Source organism: Cnephaeus nilssonii (assembly GCF_951640355.1).
Source record: "Cnephaeus nilssonii genome assembly, chromosome: 20".
Taxonomy (NCBI): Eukaryota; Metazoa; Chordata; class Mammalia; order Chiroptera; family Vespertilionidae; genus Cnephaeus; species Cnephaeus nilssonii.
The window spans coordinates 21,892,525-21,914,788 of NC_137091.1; positions in this window are offsets into that span (position 1 = coordinate 21,892,525).

Below are 22,264 nucleotides of genomic sequence, written 5' to 3' on the forward strand. Positions count from 1 at the left end.
TGTATTCCTTCCTTTCATCCTCACTTTTTTTCCAAGAGCTGGGAATGATTAGTTTCAAAATGTCTATTTATATTCCACGTTCTGCTTACTACCGTTTCAGTACATAGAACGCAAAATGATCTGCCATTTTTTTTCTATAAAGCCATACATCTCGGTCCATGTCTCTTGAAAGGGTCGGCCACTGCTACTATCACTTCCTTTACTTAACCTTAGTTTTTTATTTTTTGGGTTCTCCATCGGGGGCAGTGACAGAAGATAGAATTATAGATAGCTTGTTAGGCCTGCAGGCAATTAGGGGTTAACTAGCCTAACTAACCACAAAATGGTGCATATAACTGTCTTTTAGGAAAGGGCAGGGTTAATAAGCAGAAGTAGGGGTTAATAAGGATGCACAACAGTAATAGTGGTGAAATGGAGTCTGCACTATGGAGCAAGACGGTGTTCCTTATGTGAATTAAAATGGCTGCCGCTATTTCTAATGGCGGGAAACGGCACCCATAGCACGCCACAAACCCTCGCCTCTCCCAGCCTCCCCCTCACTTATCTCAGTAATGATGGATTAGAAATCCATGACACCCCAGAACAGTAGATAATGGTTGCTGTGGTTAACTGTTATTTGGTTACTGGTAATGGCAGGGCCCCCAGAGATGCGTCCCCCTCTGCGTTCCGCTGCTCCCTGCTCTGCCGGCGGAAGTGAGGGCAAAGATCCCGGCTTAACCGGAAGTCCCAGAACTAGACGCTCTGTGCTGGACTTCTGTTGTTTTGGCCTACAGACCTCAGGCACAGAGTGTCTAATAGGGGAGGATGAAACATTTGCGACTAGAGTCTTGGAGTTAAGAGTCTAACTCCAAGATTCTAGTCGCAAATGTTTCATCCTCAGGAGCAGCAAATGTTTCATCCTCGGCATGCGGCCGCCTCAGCGGCCTCGTGTCATCAGAAATGGCTACACGTGTCAGTGCTAACACGCGTGTCATAGGTTCGCCATCACTGACCTATAACAAATTGCTCTTTTACTGTGTCTTCTGGGGCAGGGGGTGGGCAGAGGGCATTATGCTATTATCAAAGGACACATCAGTGAATCTTAAGGGAGCAAAGCAAAGAAGGAGGGAGACTCAAGGTGAGGATGTGTTTTCATGCTGAAGCTACTAATTTTGTAGAGTGTGACTGGTTGCTGGATCCATGGTAAAAAGCCCCCAAGAAGCTGAATAAATTATCTTGCAAACAACTTTAGGGTTGCAGGGGAAGACTTCATTGATCGGCTCCCATCTCTGATTGTTCAAAGGTTCACCTTGTGGGGCCTTGCATTTCTGGTGATGTATGTATGGACAAGTGGGTCCCGTTGGTTCTCCTGGACAAGCTAACCAGGAAGGCCCATGTAGAAGTAGATGCCGTTAGGGGAGTCTGCAAAAAGCCAGCCAGAGCTCATGCAGAGCTGGTTGTCACAGCAGCAGCTGAAACAGAGAGTGATGCAGGCTAGAGGATCTGAGGTACTGCCTAGTATGTGTTCAACGCACATGGCAGTTGCTTCCTATAAATTGCTTTCATGCAGAAGCACTGGCAAAACTAGTCCTTTCAATTGAGGAGGATATAAAATAGTCTTAGGAAAATGGTCTTGGAATTACGTTCTTACGTTTTAAGAGGTCACTAATTCAAATGCTCTCTGAAACTGGAAGACAGGGATCATACAAGATTCATTCTGTATTCCCAATATGAAGCATCAAGTTTGCCCCCAAACAGAGTCTCAATACAATTTTTAGTAATAATGAGTATGTATGTATCATTTGCATTTTAGGAACACTGTGATTTACAAATTTAGTCATTAAAAGAATAACTTCAGTATACTTTTATGACACTAGTTGATATGGCATGACCAATCAAAATTGGAAGTTCAGTCTCTGACATGCTGGGGCCATTTTAGAGGTCTGCTCTTAATATTCATCATTTTAATTCAGGGATCTCTGGAGACCACCATGTGTCCATTTTTTTTTATCTGACCAGCCTGATCTACTAAAGCCTAAAGTTCTAGATGTGGAGACTTATTATCTTATATCAGAGCTTGAAGGCATTTCCAATAGCACAAATAATACCCATGCTTTTTTTGTTGATGTTGCCTTAGGAAATTTTAGCTAAAATGGGTCACTAAGAACACTAAGCTAATATAGGCAAACAGAGGTTAAAATAATCAATTATGTAAGTATGTAAAAACCATATTATGTTGGCCCATGTTTAGTTGGTTGTCTTTTATTTTGGCTTTTGCTGCTGAATTTTTTAAGGGTAAGTGAATTATGTGTAGTCTGTGTCTTAGGACATATTTAGCTCTTATATTTTTAAAAATAATCAAACCTCTATTGCTGTAGAAACATTAATTTTGTATTCTATTTTAAGGTACAACCAAACAATTTGCATCTTCTTCCAGTAAAATCCAAGCAACTGACTTTCCCCCAAAGTCTAATAGTAACAGCCTCTAATTAGGTCTTTTGTGTTCTTTTAAAATTTTCTTTTGCAAAACACATCTCACATTCATTTAAAGAGATATAAAGATTTTGAAGTCATATTCTTTAAATAACATTTAAGATGGATGGCTTTTTGATTTGTTCAGTATCAGAAATGAAAAAATAAAATCCAAACTTATACTCCCAACTTTTCATCTAAAGACTCAAGACTCCAAAAAATTCACCCATCCAGTTGATAGGAGGATTACTTTCTTTTTGATATTGTTGATGTTAATTTGCTGTTTTAGAAATAAAGTAGTAGAAATGAACATGCATTTTGATAGAGCATTAGCACTCAGGATGAGAAATGTAAGTATTATTGGTCCACTTCCTCACTTGTCCCAGTATCCATGCATCCTTAATCAAGAGACTTTGCAGTTTCTTCTGCATACTGTACCTATCTATTGATAGAGAGAGAGAGACTTAGATATCATTTTTCACACTCTTTGACTCTAGATTCTGCCATGTAACTCAAAGAATCAGCTGGAAGCGGCTGTGCCTGTCCAAACTGGGAAGGCGCATGTAATAGGCTGTGTATATTTCTGCTTGCTTTGCTGGGCCTCTGATACTGCCATGAAAAGAATATGCCCAGACTAAGGCACTGGTCCCAGGAAGATGAGAGAGACAAGAAGCAGAGCTGTGTCCCACTTATAGCACATTCACCCACCTGAGCCACAGACATGAACAAGGCAGTCAAGATCCATAGAACCTCCCAGCCCGGCCACTCGACAGAAGATGACCCCTCGTCAGCCTACAGACATATGGGCTATAATAATGAATAGTTATTATTTGAAACTACTATGTTTTGGAATAAATAGATAGAGAACAGTACCCCACAGTCATCATGAATTCCCTCTAAAACATGAGAGTTATTGTCATTATGTTGAATAGCACTTAGGTAAAAATTATAGGTAATATTTCACCTGTAACTATATACGACTACCAGTGGGAGTATACTCCTCTCCTTTCTTTACTGGAGGAATATCTCAGTTATATATATAGAAGAGCATATTCAGGTGGTACTAAAATAAATTTAATTATATACCACTAGAGGCCCAGTGCACGACATTCGTGCACTGGGGGGGGGGGGGGTTTCCTCAGCCCAGCCTGCGCCCTCTCGCAGTCCGGGACCCCTCAGGGGATGTCCACCTAAACCAACAGGCAGACATTCCCTGAGAAGTCCTTAGCACTGCTACCGAGGCAGGAGAGGCTCCCGCCACCACCGCTGCACTCGCCAGCTGTGAAGCCAGCTTCTGGCTGAGTGGTGCTCCCCCGTGGAAGCACACTGACCACCAGGGGCAGCTCCTGTGTTGAGCATCTGCCCCTGGTGGTCAGTGTGTGTCATAGCGACCAGTCATTCCGCCATGCAGTTGATTTGCATATTAGGGTTTTATTATATAGGATTCCATGGGGAATTTTGAAGTGCTAGCCTTTATTTAACCTGTACAACCTTAGCAGAATTTTGCGAATTTATGTAGAGTATTTATGGCATAGCATTATTCACAGAGAGGTTTCCATTAATCAGTCTAATTACTAAACCTTTATTGATACCTGCTTTTCCTGGATCTAGCCACTGCCTTTAAAGAGAATATAATGTCACTGGAGAGATCAAATGTAAATTTACTTTTATGAAAAAATATGATAAATATGAAGACTCAATGCCATTTTGGAGTCTGCTTAAATAGGAATGGTTAGATGCTAGGAAGGGTGATATAGGTGATATTTGCCAGGAGATATTTGACATGGTAAAAGTAGTTTTATGTACATTGAAATAATTTTCCTTCTAAAAATATAAAAGAAAACATATGCTCTAGATTTCAATGATAATACTATTGAAATATTTCAACACGTATTCTTAAACCACTGTACATAATGTCACAAATTTTAAAAATTAAACTTATTTTTCTTGTTAAATTTACTTTGTCTTGTATTTACTTTATGAACATGTCTTCCCTTGAAGTCAACCCATTTCAGTACCTAATCAAATGTCCTGTTGATTGTAGAATCTCAAAAATCACTCAACCTCCTGCCCCCCAAATAAACCATTTGATATCACATTACTTATGAGATACCCACATTGGACTATAGTTCTGTCAGTGTTTTGAAAGAAATATTTTAGGGCTCCAAATGTGAAAAACACATGCTCCAGGAAATTGTGCCCAGATCCCACAGAGTGAAATCAATACCTCCTGTTTAATATTTACCAGTGTTTCTTGCTGATTGAAAGTGGCATTAAGTAATTCCTCGGGAGAACTTATGGTTTTCCTTGGATCTGCTGTTCAGTTATGGCCCATTTAAACAGGACATAGACATAGGAAAATGTTTCTTCCTAGCCTCTACCTAAATAGCTTGTAGACAAAAAGCAGCTCTCAGTTTCCCAAGCCACCGCCTCAGAGCCTGATGCCGTCCCTTGTACTGCAGAGGCAGAGAGAGGATAGTGTCCAGCTTAAAATTTGGAGCTTCAGAGTCAGGCTGCCTCCAGTCAGATCTGGACTCCATCGTCCACTAGCTTATATTCTTTACTCAACTCTCTGTTCTTTAGTTTCCTCACCTGTAAAATGGAGATTTTATTTTTATTTTTAAAAAAGGATCTAAGCACATGGACTTGAATGAGTATGAGGCTTGAATGATTTAACACATGCAAAGTGCATAGAGTTAACCTTCCACAAGGGGGCGCTATGACTTTCCTTCCTCTCTACCCTGGTTGGGGTTCCCTAACTTCTTTCATTTTTGGGTTTCTTCCTTTATAGCAGTGTACTGGTTGGGAAATCCACCTGTCTCCATGGATTTGGGTGTGTATTTTCTCCGTGTCCATCTCTATCAACTCTTCTTTTGTTGCATTAACAGCACACCGAGCACGTCTTCCTTGTGTGAAGGCGCGTTGGAATGTAAATAGTTCAGTTTTCTGAGTAGGGAAGGAGACCGTAAATGGGAAAAGGGACTAGGCTGCCTTCTGTGCTCTTGCCTCGCAGATGACCTCTGAGAGTTCAGGAGGAGAATGAACGGCCTGCTGTGTGCTACACTTCAGCAGAGGAATCTCAGGAGCAGTGCTTATTTTTAGGAAATGCTGCCTTCTTCATTTGTCAAGGGTAGGCTCTGGAGAGTCCTGTGAAAACAAAAGCATAATTTGCCTGGATATGAAATGCTTCAGTCTGTTGTTTCTCTAAACATATCCCATTTTCAGTTCTCTTTCTATTTTGTTACATCAGGCAAGAAAACACAACTATGTGTGGTTGTGACTCATGTGGATATGGTCCAGCTTGTCTGTCTTTGTTCCCAGGTGAGGGGAAGTCTGTGTCATAGGATGAAAGCAGTGGGGACTCATGAGAGTTCTTCCTGGGGCAAATGGTAAAAATTCCCAAGGTCCAAATCTAAATACGGAACCATAAGTAGCTTTTGTGTGCTACGTTGACACACAAAATATAGCCACCACCAAATATGGTTTTTTTCATACTGTGATGGTTTTGAACTGATAATCTACCTTTTCCTCTAACTCACAGGTCAGTGATGGTGCTAGGAAGAGATCCCGAGGATGAGGGATGTGTCCTACAGTACGTTCACAGGTCGCTCTCTGGTCCACAGTATGTTTTCTAGGTAAGTGTTGAGGTCATGAGGGCCTCATTAGTAGCCAATAAACAAAACACAGTTTTTCTGTTTTTAAAAAGGCAGGGCACATGAAAATATATTTTTGTAGCCTTTTTGGATTTAACGAAATTATTTTATTTTAGATCCCCAAAGTGAAAGGATAATTAGTAGATTATTATCTTTGATTGAGACTCAAATCATTAATTGCATGAAATCCAGAAACCTATTCTTGCTGATGCTCATCGGAGGCATTTTACCTGGCGGATGGCCAGAATGTCTATTACATTTTGTCACAGATCATAAAATGTGCTGGAATGGTCTGTATGCACAACGTAACAGTGGATGGGATGCATCAGTGAAATAAAAATAGCATCTTTTATACTTTGGTGATATTCTGATTTGCAGTATATTCTCTGTTCTGAAACACTTTGGTCAAATGTGTGGCCAGTTAAAGAACAGGCACTGGCCAGTAGAACTAAAACATATGTTTTCTGATTGCCTGTTGAATGCATGCATAAGAGAACACACACACACACACACACACACACACACACACACACACACTCCAGTCTTTATCATTCTACTGCAATCACTCTTTTATTTTTATTTTACTGTCTTCCACTCAGAACTGTGAAGAATAAATACCAGTAAGTGTTCAAAGATTAAAGAAGCATCTTGATAATTAAGAAAAGTGTTGATGTTATTAGCATAGATTCTTAATCACTGCAAAATAATTTCATCTTTTTTCCTTTAAAGGACATGAAATTGATCCCCAGGTATAATGCAAGAAAAAGAGAGATTGAGACCTAAAACAAGACAGCCAATGTGTAGTAACTCTAAAAAAGCCTCTCAATTTAAACAGAGTTTTGAGTTTTAAAAAGTGAGCCTAACATTTTCAATATAATTAATATGTCTGTCTAATATTATGAAACTTGCAACTCATCATGAGCTTTTATCAGAATCACTTGCTGATACAAATTAGGATAATTTAATTATACATGTTGACATATGAAGAATAATTCCAAAATGTTTTAGGTATGTTATGGTTTATCTTCTTCAGAAGTTTCTGTCATTTGCCAGAGCATTTTCTCACTATTTCTAAACATTTGCTCAAGGGTCAGCTCAATAGTATGCTTGAAAGAGACCAAAAAAGCCACCTATGTGAATTTAACCTGAGTTTCCTCTAAATAAGGTACCATTTTGCTACACTCCATTGTGTCATTCTTGCAAATTCCCCTAATAGACTATTTTTGAAGTCAATTGATAAAAACAGACAAAAGCAATTTGCTATGATGTTTGCTGCTGAGGAGACGTAGCAGTGTCCAGTAAAACTTGATACTCTATCAGCCTTAGAATGGGATAACAATTACTATTAAAATTAATAGGGTACAATAGTTTTAGAAATGGTTCAACCTTTAATTGAAAGATCACATGTAGAATTTAGTAATATGATTTTTCTTTAAGACAAATGCTCACGAATGAGAACAAAGACAGGGGAGAAACATTCAGCTAAACAAAAGAAATAAGATTATATACAACTCTTAAGGTAACTTTTTACCAAAACCTGGTTCCACAGGCTCTTCTGACATACCTACCCCCTGATGTGGACTCATTATCTGACTAGAGTAACAGTTGCCCACTTTGTAAAAGCCAATCAAACCAGCCCATTGTTCTGAGGGGCTAGGGCACAGGCAGAGCTGTTTCTGAGAGATAGAAAAATCTGGATCCAGCTTTTAGATGTGGGCTTTATAGACCATGGACATAAAACACCACAAATCAACCAAAGAAAATTTTAGTATTAGAAAAGCCCATTTTGGAAAAATGGCCATCTGGAATGAATCCCATCCTAAAGTCCACCCTTGGCTTTCGTGGCATTTTAATATGTGGAAGACTAAAATGATGGAGCTCGGTTCTTTGCATGTATGGTCAGAATAGGGCCAAGCGCCTTCGTCCCTGGGAGCAGGGCCAGAGTGGAATGGCGCTACCTGTTTCACTGTCCCCAGAAGGTGTTGTAAGCAATGAAACAGCGAGCTCACTGCGTTGTTTTTCCTTTCTTCCTGTTGGCAGTGGGAGTGTTCATTATGGCTTCTTAGTTTTCCCATCACGAGTATATAGTAAATGTGTTGGGGGGTCAATAAGATGATCATGTGGCTTTAGGTATTTAGTTACCACTTCTGGGATCTCAAATGCACTTACAATTTGTTCCTTATGGGAACCCGTATGTGAGCTAGGTGGGGCTGTCCATCCGGTGGGCTGTCCCTGTGGGTGCCCGATCTCAAGTGGGTAAATCAGGACATGCCACCCCAGGACACATTGACTGACATGTAGCTGGACACAAAAGAATCATCCGTTGTCTTAAAGAGACTGCTGTGGGATTATGGGAGCCCGAAGGTGCCAGGTGCATCTCCCAGATACACAGAGATGGTCATGGGAGTAAAGTGAAGTAGACATTTGGGTATCCAAGGAATACAGCCACGCCTCATGCCGCATCCGGGCCTTGGGCTTTCAAGGGGTGTGCTCTGGTAAATTCCCTACTGTATTAGTTCCCTATTTCTGCTGTAACATACGATCACAAATTGAGTGGTTTAAACAACACAGAATTATCCTCTCTAATAAAATGGTAATATGCAAATTAACCATCACTCCGCTACATAAGTCACGCCCACCATCCAAGCCACGCCCACCAGCCAATCAGGGCGAGTATGCAAATTAACCCCAATCCAAGATGGCTACAGCCACAGAGAGCAAGGTTTCCCAGGTAACAGAGCAAGCCAAGCTTTCCATAGCCGTTGCAGGCCTAAGCCTCCACTCAAGCTACAAAGTTTCAGTTATAGAAGGTAAACAAATTGAAACAAATGGCGGCAGAATGGAGCTTGAGAGAGCAGGCCAGGGTTGCCGGTGGCAACAGGGGAAGCAAAGCTTTCCACACACCCTGGCCGGGCTCACCCGCTTAAGGCTACAAAGTTTCAATTGTAGAAGGTGAATTAACTGCCACAGAAATGGCTGCCGGAGCCCCAGGCTTGGCTCCGCTCCAGGCTACAAAGTTTCAATTGTAGAAGGAAAATAAATTCCAGATACCAGGGCCTCTGCTTGGGTTGCCAGGGGGCTTGGCCAGCCTGCAAACCACCATAGGCCCCTCGCTCAGGCCGCCCCATGCCCCAAGGGAACCCCACCCTGATCCGGGACACCCTTCAGGGCAAACCAGCTGGCCCCCACCCGTGCACCAGGCCTCTATCCTATCTAATAAAAGAGTACTATGCAGATTGACCATCACTGCAACACACCATATAGCTGCCCCCATGTGGTCAAAGATCCTGCCCCCATGTGGACATAAGATGGCCACTACAAGATGGCCAGCAGGGAAGGGCAGTTGGGAGGCACCCGGCCTGCAAAGGAGGGCAGTTGAGAGGGACCAGGCCGGCAGAGGAGGGCAGTTGGAGGTGATCAACCCTGCAGGAGAGGGCAGTTAGGGGTGACCAGGCTGGCAGAGGAGGGAAGTTGGGGGAAAACAGGCTGGCAGCGGAGTGGTTAGGGGGTGATCAGGCTGGCAGGCAGAAGCGGTTAGGGGCAATCAGGAAGGCAGGCAGGCAAGCAGTTGGGAGCCAGCAGTCCTGGATTGTGAGATGGATGTCCGACTGCCCGTTTAGGCCCGATCCCACCAGGATCGGGCCTAAACGGGCAGTCGGACATCCCTCCAGGAGTCCCAGATTGGAGAGGATACAGGCTGGGCTGAGGGACAACCCCCCGCCGTGCACAAATTTCATGCACCGGGCTTCTAGTTTTCTTATAGTTCTGGAGGTCAAAAGTCTAAAATTGGTCTCAAATGGCTTAAAAATCAGCAGAGCTGCATTCATTCTGGAGGATGTGAGGGAGAGTGTTTCCTTTCCTTTTCCAGCTTCTGGAGGCCGCCTGCATTCCTGGCTCATGGCCCCCTCCTCCATCTTCCAAGTTAGTCAGGTAGCATCTTCAAGGGCTTTCTCTCTGCTTCCAACATCACACCACCTGCCCTGGTCCTAACCTTCCTGCATCCTTCTTCTAAGGATCTTTGTGGTAAGGGGGCCCACCCATTTAATCCAGGATAATTTCCCCAGGTCCAGGCCCTTCACTTAATCACATCTTCAATGTCCCCTTTGCCATGTAAGGTAACATAGTGACAGAGCCTCAGGACTTAGATACGCACATCCTTGGGGACACATTATTCAGTCGACTACATCTCTTTTCAGCTGGTTTGAATTGGGATGCTGTCACTTTTTTCCAGGAGAATCCTAATTAAGATGCAATGATTCTGCTCTTTTATTTCCCTTAGAAGTCAAGTATCTGTTAATAACATATCCCCTCCTGCATTTAGTGCATAATGTAAATTCTAAGAAGCAGAGATATTTGGAAGAAATGGCACTAGAATATGAATTATTAGTATTTTAATCCTCACTAGAGCACAGTACACATTTTCTTTCAGGCTCAGTTTATTCATTTACCGTACGTAGATAATAACTCCTGATTTACCTGATTCACAAGGTTGTTGTGAAAATCAAATGAGATTTAAAAAAAGCTGCTAAAGTCATGCTGCCTGCATATGGAAGTTACTTTTGTTCTTTTATATCATGTGTGTGTCAGCATTTAGGATAAGTCATTCACTTACCAATATTAACTGTAGTTTTTGAACATGAATCTTGCTGTAATTGCTTTTACATATTCCTCCTGCCTAATAAAAGGAATATGGTTAAGGAAGGCAGAGAATAGGGAATTTCCTCCTTTTCTCTGGCTCTAGCAAGAAATAAGGGAAAAAAGAAACCAACTTTAATGGAAGCAAGGAAATGGCCACATCCCAACACTGGGAAGAAGATACATCGAACATTGTAAAATATGAGGCAAGTGATGACGGTAGGAGGGACCAAAACATTCCTTTCAAGATGTCTGGGAGTTGGAGAGTCTCCCGCTCTCCTGTGGCCGAGTCCAAGATAACTACTTGGTTTGTGCAGAGACAGAATACAGGACTGTGAACAGGCAGCATCTGGGGATGGCTGAGGAGATGCTGAGGAAGGAAAAACTGGGCTAGAGCACGTTTCTATAATTTACAACCTAGCCCACACTCTCAGGGGGGTGCTTGGCTAAGGAAGGTGGGGAGGTAAACAACAGTCAACAGCTCAAAAGTTAATATACCGACATTCGTTGTGAGCACACTGGCAACGTGGATACTAAAATGAAAGGGAGATATAGCCCAAAGTCAGGAGAAATAGCAGTTTTGATGAGAGTGTTTCATGTAGCATACCCAATTTGTTACGGAGGCCTCCAGGAGGTATGGGGATGAGAGATGCTCTGGTAGAACCAATCAGAAAAGAGCCAGTGTGAGATCTGAGCAGCATAGTTGCCTGCCCCACCACCACCAATTAAAGAAGAAAGGAATTAAAATATAGGAAGAAAAAGAATATACACCATAAAAATTTTCCCAGGGAGGAAGGAGAGGTCACCGAGATAATTTCCATAATCAAAATCTCACTAGACAAAGTCCTTAAAGAAAACATAGAAATATTTTAAAAGATTTTAGGACAAAAAAATAAAATAGGAAGAGGAAAAAAATTAAGATATGCCAAAGACAAAATCCACATATATCTATATGGAATGTCTATGTAATAAACAAGGTGGGGCAAAAGTAGGTTTACAGTTGTTGGAATGGAAAATAACACAATAGTTAATAGATAATAATACAAGAATAAAGTGTGTTTTGCATACTGTGTTTTGTAGACCTATTTTTGCCCCACCTTGTATATAATATATAATTAGGAATATATGTATTTCAAATGATCAGAAATATAAAATTGAACTTTCACCCCCACCCCAAACTAAAAGCTTGAATTTATCTTGTGAAAAGGCACATCTTATCTTGTCCCAGGGGGAAAAAGTTAATGTCAAATTTAATTGTGGTGTTTTTTGTTTTGTTTTTGTTTTGTTTTTTTAGCGTAGCTTTTATTATTAGTAAGATAACGTGAGGCCAACAGAACAGGGGACAATTACCACTGAATAGATGGCTTGAGGAGAGGGCACAGCATGCCACAGGGGAGCACCAGGGTCAGGAGGCAGAGGGAGTGGTGAAAATGTGGACGAGAGCCTTCACTGTGGTTTCTGTGGGAAAGAAGAGGCGAGGCAGGGTAGGCAGTGTTAGGATTGGCTAGTTTGAATAATTTTAGCAGGCTCTGGGGTGGACGGCTGCCCTCGCTGTCTGGTGCCTGGTGCTGGGGGTGTTAGGGCAGGGGACGTGGTTGGAGTGTGGGCTTGGCTCTGGTTTGCAGATGAAAGGCACTTCTGGTGGAGTTTGCTCTCTCTAGGAATTAGTCAACTCTGGGAGGGACAGTCTCTACCAATGTCAGCAAGGCCCAAGATGTCAAAGTGTCAGGAAATGCAGAAAGTAAAAACATGATTGATACAGGGTGTCCCAAAAAATGTATGTGTACTTTGATTATAAAGTCAGTGTTTATTAGCATACAGTTCATTTTCAAAATTAAAAAAAATCTACAGAAATGAATAATTATTTTTGTCAATGCCTGTTTTCAAACTGATGACCATTCTGGTCCAGGCTCTGTTGATAACTTGAAGCAATGGAACAGCGAACATCAAGAATCATTTCGTTCAAAAAAAAAAAAAAAAAAAAAAAAAAAGAATCATTTCGTTCAGTATTTGTGCGCCCTTAATTCATCAACTGTTGCCAGTTTTGTACCGTAGACTTTACCTTTTATGTATCCCCATAAAAAAGTCTGTGGATAAATTTTCTTTGTTCAAAGCTTAGTCTGGCTTCACCCATTATTTCAAATCAGTTAAACCTGAAAAGAAGTGAAAATTGAGTTACCAGCTGTTAAAGTATGTAAAGATTTTTTTGGGGACACCCTGTATAATTTGTGGGAGGAGGACTGTAAATAAACAATGAATTGTAAACCAAAAGAATGGTTTGCCAGACTGTGCCCAAATTCTCATTTGTTGTGCACATGTTGTAATATTTATTTAATTAAAGGCTAATGAAATTTCAATATGTATCAGATCTTGGAGTTGCAAGGGAGTATACTTTTGACAATTTCAAGTTGTAGTGGTGTAGTGAAAAAAGTCATGCCTGTGTGCTGTATATTTTCCTCATTTTTAAATATGACACACAGTAGAATAAATCATACATGTGTTCAATAATATCCATACATGTGGATAATAATATTAACAATAACAACATTAGGTACTGGCACTTATTGTATCCTCACTGTGTGGGGTTCTCCCCTAAATGTTTACCTGAATAATGGAGAGAATCCTAGAGGCAAGGATTAAAAAAGGAATCCTTTTTATGTTCAAAAGGAAGTTGTCCATTCTTCCTTAAATTCAGATATTCTATAAATGCTTTATATTTTCAAGGCAGAACATTGGTAATGACTACTCTGAAAAATTGTATTTCACTCACGTAAATTAATAGCTAAGGAAAGAAATAAGATTAATAAATTTTAATAACAAAAATATTACTAGAATACATAGAGATGGATATATTTCAGGCAGATGCCCACAGAGACTCCAGGCTCATGGGAGTTTGCATGGATGAAACCTGGGATGTACAAATATATTGCCAATGGGAGAAATTCCATTCACACTCAGTAACGTAAACAACTGAATTTATTCTGAAACACAGACTTCTTCTTTAGTTAAAATGAATTCCTTTGTTATTGAGAATGTTGGAACTAATTAGATATAGTGGTAGAGAAGTGATGAGAAGCAAAACTAATTTATTCTGCAGAAATGATTGGTCAGTTTCTAGCACTATGTAGCACTATATGAGGCAACTATTCAATAAGCTGTCGTTCAGATACTTGTCAACAGAGTGAAAAACAAAACAAAGTAAAACAAAAACAAAATTCCCTGCAGGGAGCAAGTGTTATTTTAAAATAGATATCAGTGATTTAAAGGAAAGCATTGGGGATGTTTCTCATTAAAATACATGGCACCATGTTGGATGTGAGGATATACAGTCCATAGTATAGAAATAAGATTCAAAATATCCTTTACAAATTGGAGAACTGAAATGAACCATAAAATAGAATGAAATTGAAGAGGGACATCATTGGCTCATTGTGCACTTCCATCATTAAAGTTTTTCATCTGAAAAACAGACATAAAATCTGTAAACAGACAAAGGACAAAATCCCTGGTCACAACATAGTTACTAGTAGCATGAAATTTTTTGATATAAAATCCATACATGCTTGACCCACTTCTAAATGCCATGTGCACTAAATTCTTTTGAAACTCCACAGAGTAAGTTTCAACTATTTAATTTTTGTTGAGGATAAAGATCTTTGTATTTTCACAAACTTTACAAAACCTTCACATTTCTTACTTTTAGATATGTGCATTTGTTTTGGGGAGGAAAAGCAAAAGATAATTCCAATATGTAAAACATTTGCTAGCAGACTCTTGCTTTTTCGTATGTTCAGGTGCACTCTGTATTTCCTCGGGTGATATCTCAATTCCATCTATTTACACTGAACGCCAATCAATAAACTAACTTATGCAGGGATTGGCAGGATATAAATAAATGTATGCCACATTGAGGAAGAAAATATATTTCCATGTACATCTTCTCCCAGGTCTTAATAATCATTTATATTTCTAAGTTAACTTCCGCAGGTTATCTCATTTGCTCTTCATAGAATTTAAGTAAAGAAGACAAGGTAGGTCTTGATGTTTGCTGAAAAATGAGGAATTTGGAGCTTTACAGAGGGAAACTGTGGTTTAAGAGTGGCAGGGTAGTATTAAAAAGAGCACTGGATAATAAATTAGGATGAGGTTTTGCATGAGTTTTGACACCAAGTGGCTGGATGGATGTCACTTGGGTATCCCTTAGCCATAGCATTTGTTAGTGTTGCTCTTACCTACTAATTATTTTTAAAATGTGTAATAATTCAATACATCCTAATAATTTCATTGCCTCCAGAATTCTTCCCACCGCAGATATGCGCCCCAGGGCAATCATTCATGTATACATTGAGAACAGCGATTTTCAACTGGTGTGCCATGGCACACTGGTGTCCGGCAGCATTTGCCATTAGCTTTTGTGTGCCATGAGATGGAAAAGGTTAAAAGTCGTCGATTTAGAGGAGTGCCGCACACAGTGAGGATGCAATATGTCAGCTCTTAATGTTGTTGTCAGTATTATTATTCAGTCGGTTAATATTTGGTGAACGTGTATGATTATTCTGCTCTGTGTCATATTTTAAAAAGGGGAAAACATACAACACAGAGGCATGACATTTTTCTTTATAGATCCTATCCTCGAAGGTGGATACAAAATGCATCTCTTCAAATCCCCCCGCCCCCATACTGCAGTAGTTGCTCATTTTTTATAAGAGAAAGTCCGTTGCTCTGACATGACACCCAATGTATCCACCATCTAGCATTCCCTACACTCATTGCCATTTGCTGTTTTTAAATTATAGCTTTCAAAATAACTATGTTTTGTTATTCTTCTCTCCTGTTTGCAGATTAATTATGCAGAATCTCACCCCTGTGCCTTTGTGTAGGATATTTCCCTTACTTGGAATTTTCTGGAAAAATGTAAAACTGGCTAATCGATGTATATCCCTTGGGATTTGGCCCTAATGCCACCTTCTTACTACATAGGCTTCTCAGATCTTTTCTCATCATCTAACCTTAGACTGTGTGTTATTACTGAACCTGGCACGTTGGCTTGTAACTGTGGCTCTCAGCCAGGGACGATCTTACTCCAAAGGGGACATTTAGCCATGTCTGGAAACATTTTGGTTGTCACAGCTGGGGCTATGCTACTGTCATCCAGTGGCTACAGGTCAGGGATACTGCTAAACATCCTACAGTACACAAGACAGCCTTCCACAAAGAAAGATCTGGTCCCACAGGTCAGTGGTGCTGAGCTTGAGAGACCTCAGGTTCATGATTCTGCCTCAGCCACTAGGTTACGAGATTCCCATGGCCAGTGGTTCTGTCTTATTTGCCATTATGTTCTCAGCATCAAATCCAAAGCCTGCAACTTGTTTAATTGATATTTGCTGAATAAATGAAAGAATGAAGGGAATAAAGTATATGCAGGGCAATGTGAATAACTAGGACATGCTTGTTCAATAATGAAGACATTGACTGTACTTAGAACAACACACTGCTCCCCAGCGTGGGAGTGAAACCTTTGAATGGGGTGGGAGGTGGCAGAGGGAATAGGGAAGGAGGACACAGGAACTAAGGATGAAAGTTTAAGACAGAAAAGGAAAACTAAGTGAAAATATCAGAGACTCCTATGAACTGTGACATTTTCAACAGTTTAAACCCTCTAGTCTGTGGATAGAAGTGTTTGAATAATGTTTATTATCGCAGCCAGTCAAGATTAATGATATATATAGTTTCAAAAAACAAAGTTATCTAGCCTTTTATTAAAATCAGAGTTAATGTAATTTATCTAAATATCAACACAGCATTGATTATTTTAGATGTGCTGCATCAGTATTTCTCTGTCTTTATTATAGGCTTAAGATTCTGTGTAAGCAAATGCTTACTTTTTATGATATTAGTTGATGGTAGGTGAAGAATTTTTATAAAATAAGAGCACTTTAAACTGCCAAACTAAAATCAAATGGAAACAGTTTTGAAGTTTAAAATAGTGCTTTAAATTTTCATGCCTTTTGGAAGTATATTATTTCAATCAATATCACCCAGGAAAGCATTGAATTACTACCAAAAGCAGTTCTTGAAATACTTCCAAGTTTTGTAGGAAAAACCCCACAAAACTGAAAGGCTGGAAATCTCCTAGGGGACTGGTAGAAGAGGGGCTTAAAAAGCCACCAAGAATCAGAGAATTTGAGACCCTGAACTTCCTATTACTGACAGTTAACTTTTCATAATACCACATTTTCCAAAAAGATGAACTAAAAGTGTAATGAGAATTTCATTCCTACTCATAGTCAATTAGGAAAATGTATCTATATATATAAGCTATATATATAAAAGCCTGATATGCAAAGTGTCCCCTTGGGAGTTCGACCGACCAGGAGTTTGATCACTCGCTATGATGTGCACTGACCACCAGGGGTGGCACGGAACAAAGGAAGGCCTTGGCCGGCAGCCACTAGGGACAATACCTGTGCATGAATTTCGTGCACTGGGCCTCTAGTTTAGTAATATATTTCCATGACTTCCTCTTCTAGAATTGAAGGTTTCCCTCCCTCCCTGCTCTTCAGGTTCTTATAATGTACTTTTTTTTCTTTCTCTTTTTTTTTAACCTCAAAAATTTTTTGTGAAGTTTTTACATGTGAATAGTCTCCACATAAACCCACTTTTTATTTATTTCTTGTTGACAGCATTATAGATATCCCCCATTTTCCCCTCCTTTGCTGCCCTCCACCCAGCCCTTCCCCACACTATTGTCTGTGTCCATGGACTATGCCTATATACATATATATATTCCTAGGTTTATCTCTTCTGGTCCCCTCCACCCCTTCTCCTATCTAAGATCTCTCATTCTGTTCCATGTGCCCATGTCTCTGAACTTGTTTGTCAATTTATTTTGTTTGTTAGATTCTACATGTAAGTGAGATCATGTGATATTTGACTTTCTCTAACTGGCTTATTTCGCTTAGCATAATACTTTCCAGCTCTATCCCTGCTGTCACAAAGAGTAAGAGCTCCTTTTCTACAGCTGCATAGTATTCTATTGGTTTTTTATTCACTCGTCTACTGATGGACACTTGCTTAACTATTGTAAATAACACTGCTGTGAACATAGGGGTGCATATATTCTTTTTGATTGGTGTTTCGGGATTCTTTTTTATTTTATTTTTTTTTTTTCAATTTTTTTATTAAGGTATTATATGTGTACATATCTTACCATTGCCCTCCCCACACCCCACTCCCATATATGCCCCCACCCCCCAGAGTTTTGCATCCATTGGTTATGCTTATATGCATGCATACAAGTCCTTTGATTGATCTCTTATCTCCCCCGCCTCTCCCTAACCTTCCCCTTGTAATTTGACAGTCTGTTTGATGCTTTACTGTCTCTGTATCTATCTTTTTGTTCAAGTTTATAATGTTCTTTATTATCCATAAATGAGTGAGATCATGTGGTATTTTTCTTTCATTGACTGACTTATTTCACTTAACATAATGTTCTCCAATTCCTCCCAGGTTGCTGCAAATGATGAGAATTCCTTCTTTTTTATGGCAGCATAGTATTCCATTGTGTAGATGTACCACAGTTTTCTGATCCAGTCATCTGCTGACGGGCACCTAGGCTGTTTCCAAATCTTAGCTATGGTGAATTGCGCTGCTATGAACATAGGGGTGCATATATCCTTTCTAATTGGTGTTTCTAGTTTCTTCGGATATATTCCCAGGAGTGGGATTACTGGGTCAAATGGGAGTTCCATTTTCAGTTTTTTGAGGAAACTCCATACTGTTCTCCACAGTGGCTGCACCAGTCTGCAATCCCACCAGCAGTGCACGAGGGTTCCTTTTTCTCCGCATCCTCGCCAACACTTGTCGTTTGTTGATTTGTTGATGATAGCCATTCTGACAGGTGTGAGATGGTACCGCATTGTTGTTTTGATTTGCATCTCTCGGATAATTAGTGACGTTGAGCATGTTTTCATGTGTCTCTTGGCCTTCCTTCTGTCTTCTTTTGAAAAGATTCTATTTAGGTCTGTTGCCCATTTTTTTATTGGATCATTTATCTTCCTTTTATTAAGTTGTATAAGCTGCCTGTAGATGTTGGAGATTAAACCTTTATCAGTGATGCCATTTGCAAATATGTTCTCCCATGCAGTGGGCCTTCTTGTTGTTTTGTTGATGGTTTCTTTTGCTGTGAAAAAGCTTTTTATTTTGATGTAGTCCCATTTGTTAATTTTCTCTTTAGCTTCCATTGCCCTAGGGGCAGTGTCAGTGAAGAATTTCTTTTGGCATATGTCTGACATTTTGCTGCCTGTGGATTGCTCTAGTATTTTTATGGTTTCCTGTCTTATGTTTAAGTCCTGTATCCATTTTGAGTTTATTTTTGTGTATGGCGTAAGTTGGTGATTAAGCTTCATTTTTTTGCATGTATCTGTCCAATTTTCCCAACACCATTTATTGAAGAGACTGTCTTTATTCCATTGTATGTTCATGCCTCCTTTGTCAAATATTAATTGAGCATAGTGGTTTGGGTCAATATCTGGATTCTCTATTCTGTTCCATTGATCTATATGTCTGTTCTTGTGCCAGTACCAGGCTGTTTTGAGAACAGTGGCTTTGTAATACAGCTTGAAATCTGGTATTGAGATCCCTCCTACTTTATTCTTCTTTCTCAGGATTGCTGTGGCTATTCGGGGTCTTTTTTTATTCCAGATGAATTTTTGGAGAGTTCTTTCAAGGTCTGTGAAATATGCCGTTGGTATTTTAATGGGGAGTGCATTGAATCTATAGATTGCTTTGGGTAGTATGGACATTTTAATGATGTTGATTCTACCAATCCATGAACATGGTATGTTCTTCCATCTGTTTACGTCTTCCTCTATCTCTTTTTTCAGTGTCCTGTAGTTTTCCGTGTATAGGTCTTTTACCTCCTTAGTTAAGTTTATTCCTAGGTATCTTAATTTTTTTGGTGCGATGGTAAATGGGATTGCCTTTTTAGTCTCTCTGTCTGTAAGTTCACTATTGGTGTATAGAAAGGCCATAGATTTCTTGGCGTTAATTTTGTATCCTGCTACATTGCCGAATTCATTTATTAAGTCTATTAGTTTTTTGACGGAGTCTTTCGGATTTTTTATGTACAATATCATGTCGTCTGCAAATAAAGACAGCTTTACTTGTTCTTTTCCAATCTGGATGCCTTTTATTTCTTCTTCTTGTCTAATTGCAATGGCTAATACTTCCAGTACTATGTCAAACAGGAGTGGTGAGAGTGGGCATCCCTGTCTTGTTCCTGTTCTTAGGGGAAATGTCTTTAGTTTTTGTCCATTGAGTATGATGTTTGCTGTGGGTTTATCATATATAGCTTTTATTATGTTGAGGTATGAGCCATCTATTCCCACCTTGTTGAGAGCTTTTATCAAGAAAGGGTGTTGGATTTTGTCAAATGCTTTTTCTGCATCAATTGATATGACTATGTGATTTTTATCTTTCAATTTGTTTATGTGATGTATCACGTTTATTGATTTGCGGATATTGTACCATCCTTGCATTCCTGGGATAAATCCTACTTGGTCATGGTGTATGATCTTTCTGATGTACTGCTGGAGCCGATTTGCTAGAATTTTGTTGAGGATTTTGGCATCTATGTTCATGAGGGATATTGGTCTGTAATTCTCTTTTATTGTGTTGTCTTTATCTGGTTTTGGTATTAGGGTGATGCTGGCTTCATAGAAGGAGCTTGGAAGTGTTCCTTCCACTTGAATTTTTTGGAATAGTCTGAGGAGGATAGGTTTTAGTTCTTCCTTGAATGTTTGGTAAAACTCTCCTGTGAAGCCATCAGGCCCCGGGCTTTTGTTTGCCGGAAGCTTTTTGATGACTGCTTCAATTTCGTCCATAGTTATTGGCCTATTGAGCTGTTTAGATTCTTCTTGATTGATTTTTGGAAGGTTATATTTTTCTAGGAATATGTCCATTTCCTCCAGATTGTCCATTTTGTTGGAATAGAGTTGTTCGTAGTATTTTGTAACAATCCTTTGTATCTCAGCAGGGTCTGTTGTTATTTCACCTCTTTCATTTCTGATTTTGTTTATTTGGGTCCTCTCTCTTTGCTTCTTGGTGAGCCTGGCTAGAGGTCCATCAATCTTGTTTATCCTTTCAAAGAACCAGCTCTTGGTTTTGTTGATCTTATGTATTGTTTCTTTGGTCTCTATGTCATTTATCTCCGCTCTGATCTTTGTTATTTCCTTCCTTCTGGTTACACTGGGCTTTTATTGCTGCGCTTTTTCTAGCTCTTTGAGTTGTAGGGTTAAGTAATTTATTACCATTGTTTCTTGTTTTTTGCAATAGGCCTGTAGAGCTATGAACTTCCCTCTCAAGACTGCTTTCGCTGTGTCCCATAGATTTTGGATTGTTGTGTTTTCATTGTCATTTGTTGCCATGATGTTTTTTATTTCTTCCTTGATCTCTCTGGTGACCCAGTCCTTGTTTAATAGCATGCTGTTTAGTCTCCATGTGTTTGATTTCTTTGGATTGTATTTATTGTAGTTGATTTCCAGTTTTATGCCACTGTGATCTGAGAAGATGCTTGATATAATTTCTATCTTCTTGAATTTGAAGAGACTTTGCCTGTGACCCAGCATATGGTCTATCTTTGAAAATGACCCATGTGCACTTGAGAAGAATGTATATTCTGTGGCTTTGGGGTGAAATGTTCTGAAGATGTCAATTAATTCCATCTGGTCTAGTGAGTCATTTAGGATTGCTGTTTCTTTGCTGATTTTTTGTTTAGAGGATTTGTCCAGTGGTGATAGTGGGGTATTAAAGTCTCCTACTATGATTGTGTTGCTATTAATCTCTCCCTTGATATCCTCCAGGAGTTTTTTTATGTATTTGGGTGCTCCTATATTGGGAGCGTATATGTTTACCAGAATTATTTCTTCTTGTTGGATTTCTCCCTTTAGTATTATGAAGTGGCCTTCCTTATCTCTTGTTATGGCATTTACTTTGAGGTCTATTTTGTCAGATATAAGTATTGCTACCCCAGCTTTTTTTTCATTTCCATTTGCCTGAAAGATATTTTTCCATCCCTTCACTTTCAATCTGTGTGAGTCTCTTGTTCTGAGGTGGGTCTCTTGTAGACAGCATATATATGGGTTGTGTTTTTTTATCCATTCAGCTACTCGATGTCTTTTGATTGGAGCATTTAGTCCGTTTACATTTAAAGTTATTACTGAAAGGTATTTGTTTGCAGTCATATCTATTTTTGTGTCTGTATTCCTTCTTACCTGTTTATTTCTTCTTTTTACAGTATTCCCTTTAGCAATTCTTGCATTGCTGGTTTGGTGGTGATAAACTCCCTGAGGCTTTTTTTGTCTGCAAAGCTCCTGATTTCCCCTTCAATTTTGATTGATAGTCTTGCTGGATATAGTATTCTTGGATTCAGTCCTTTGCTTTGCAACACTTTGTATACCTCCTTCCATTCACTTCTAGCTTGTTGTGTTTCTGATGAGTAATCATTTGACAATCTGATGGGTGTT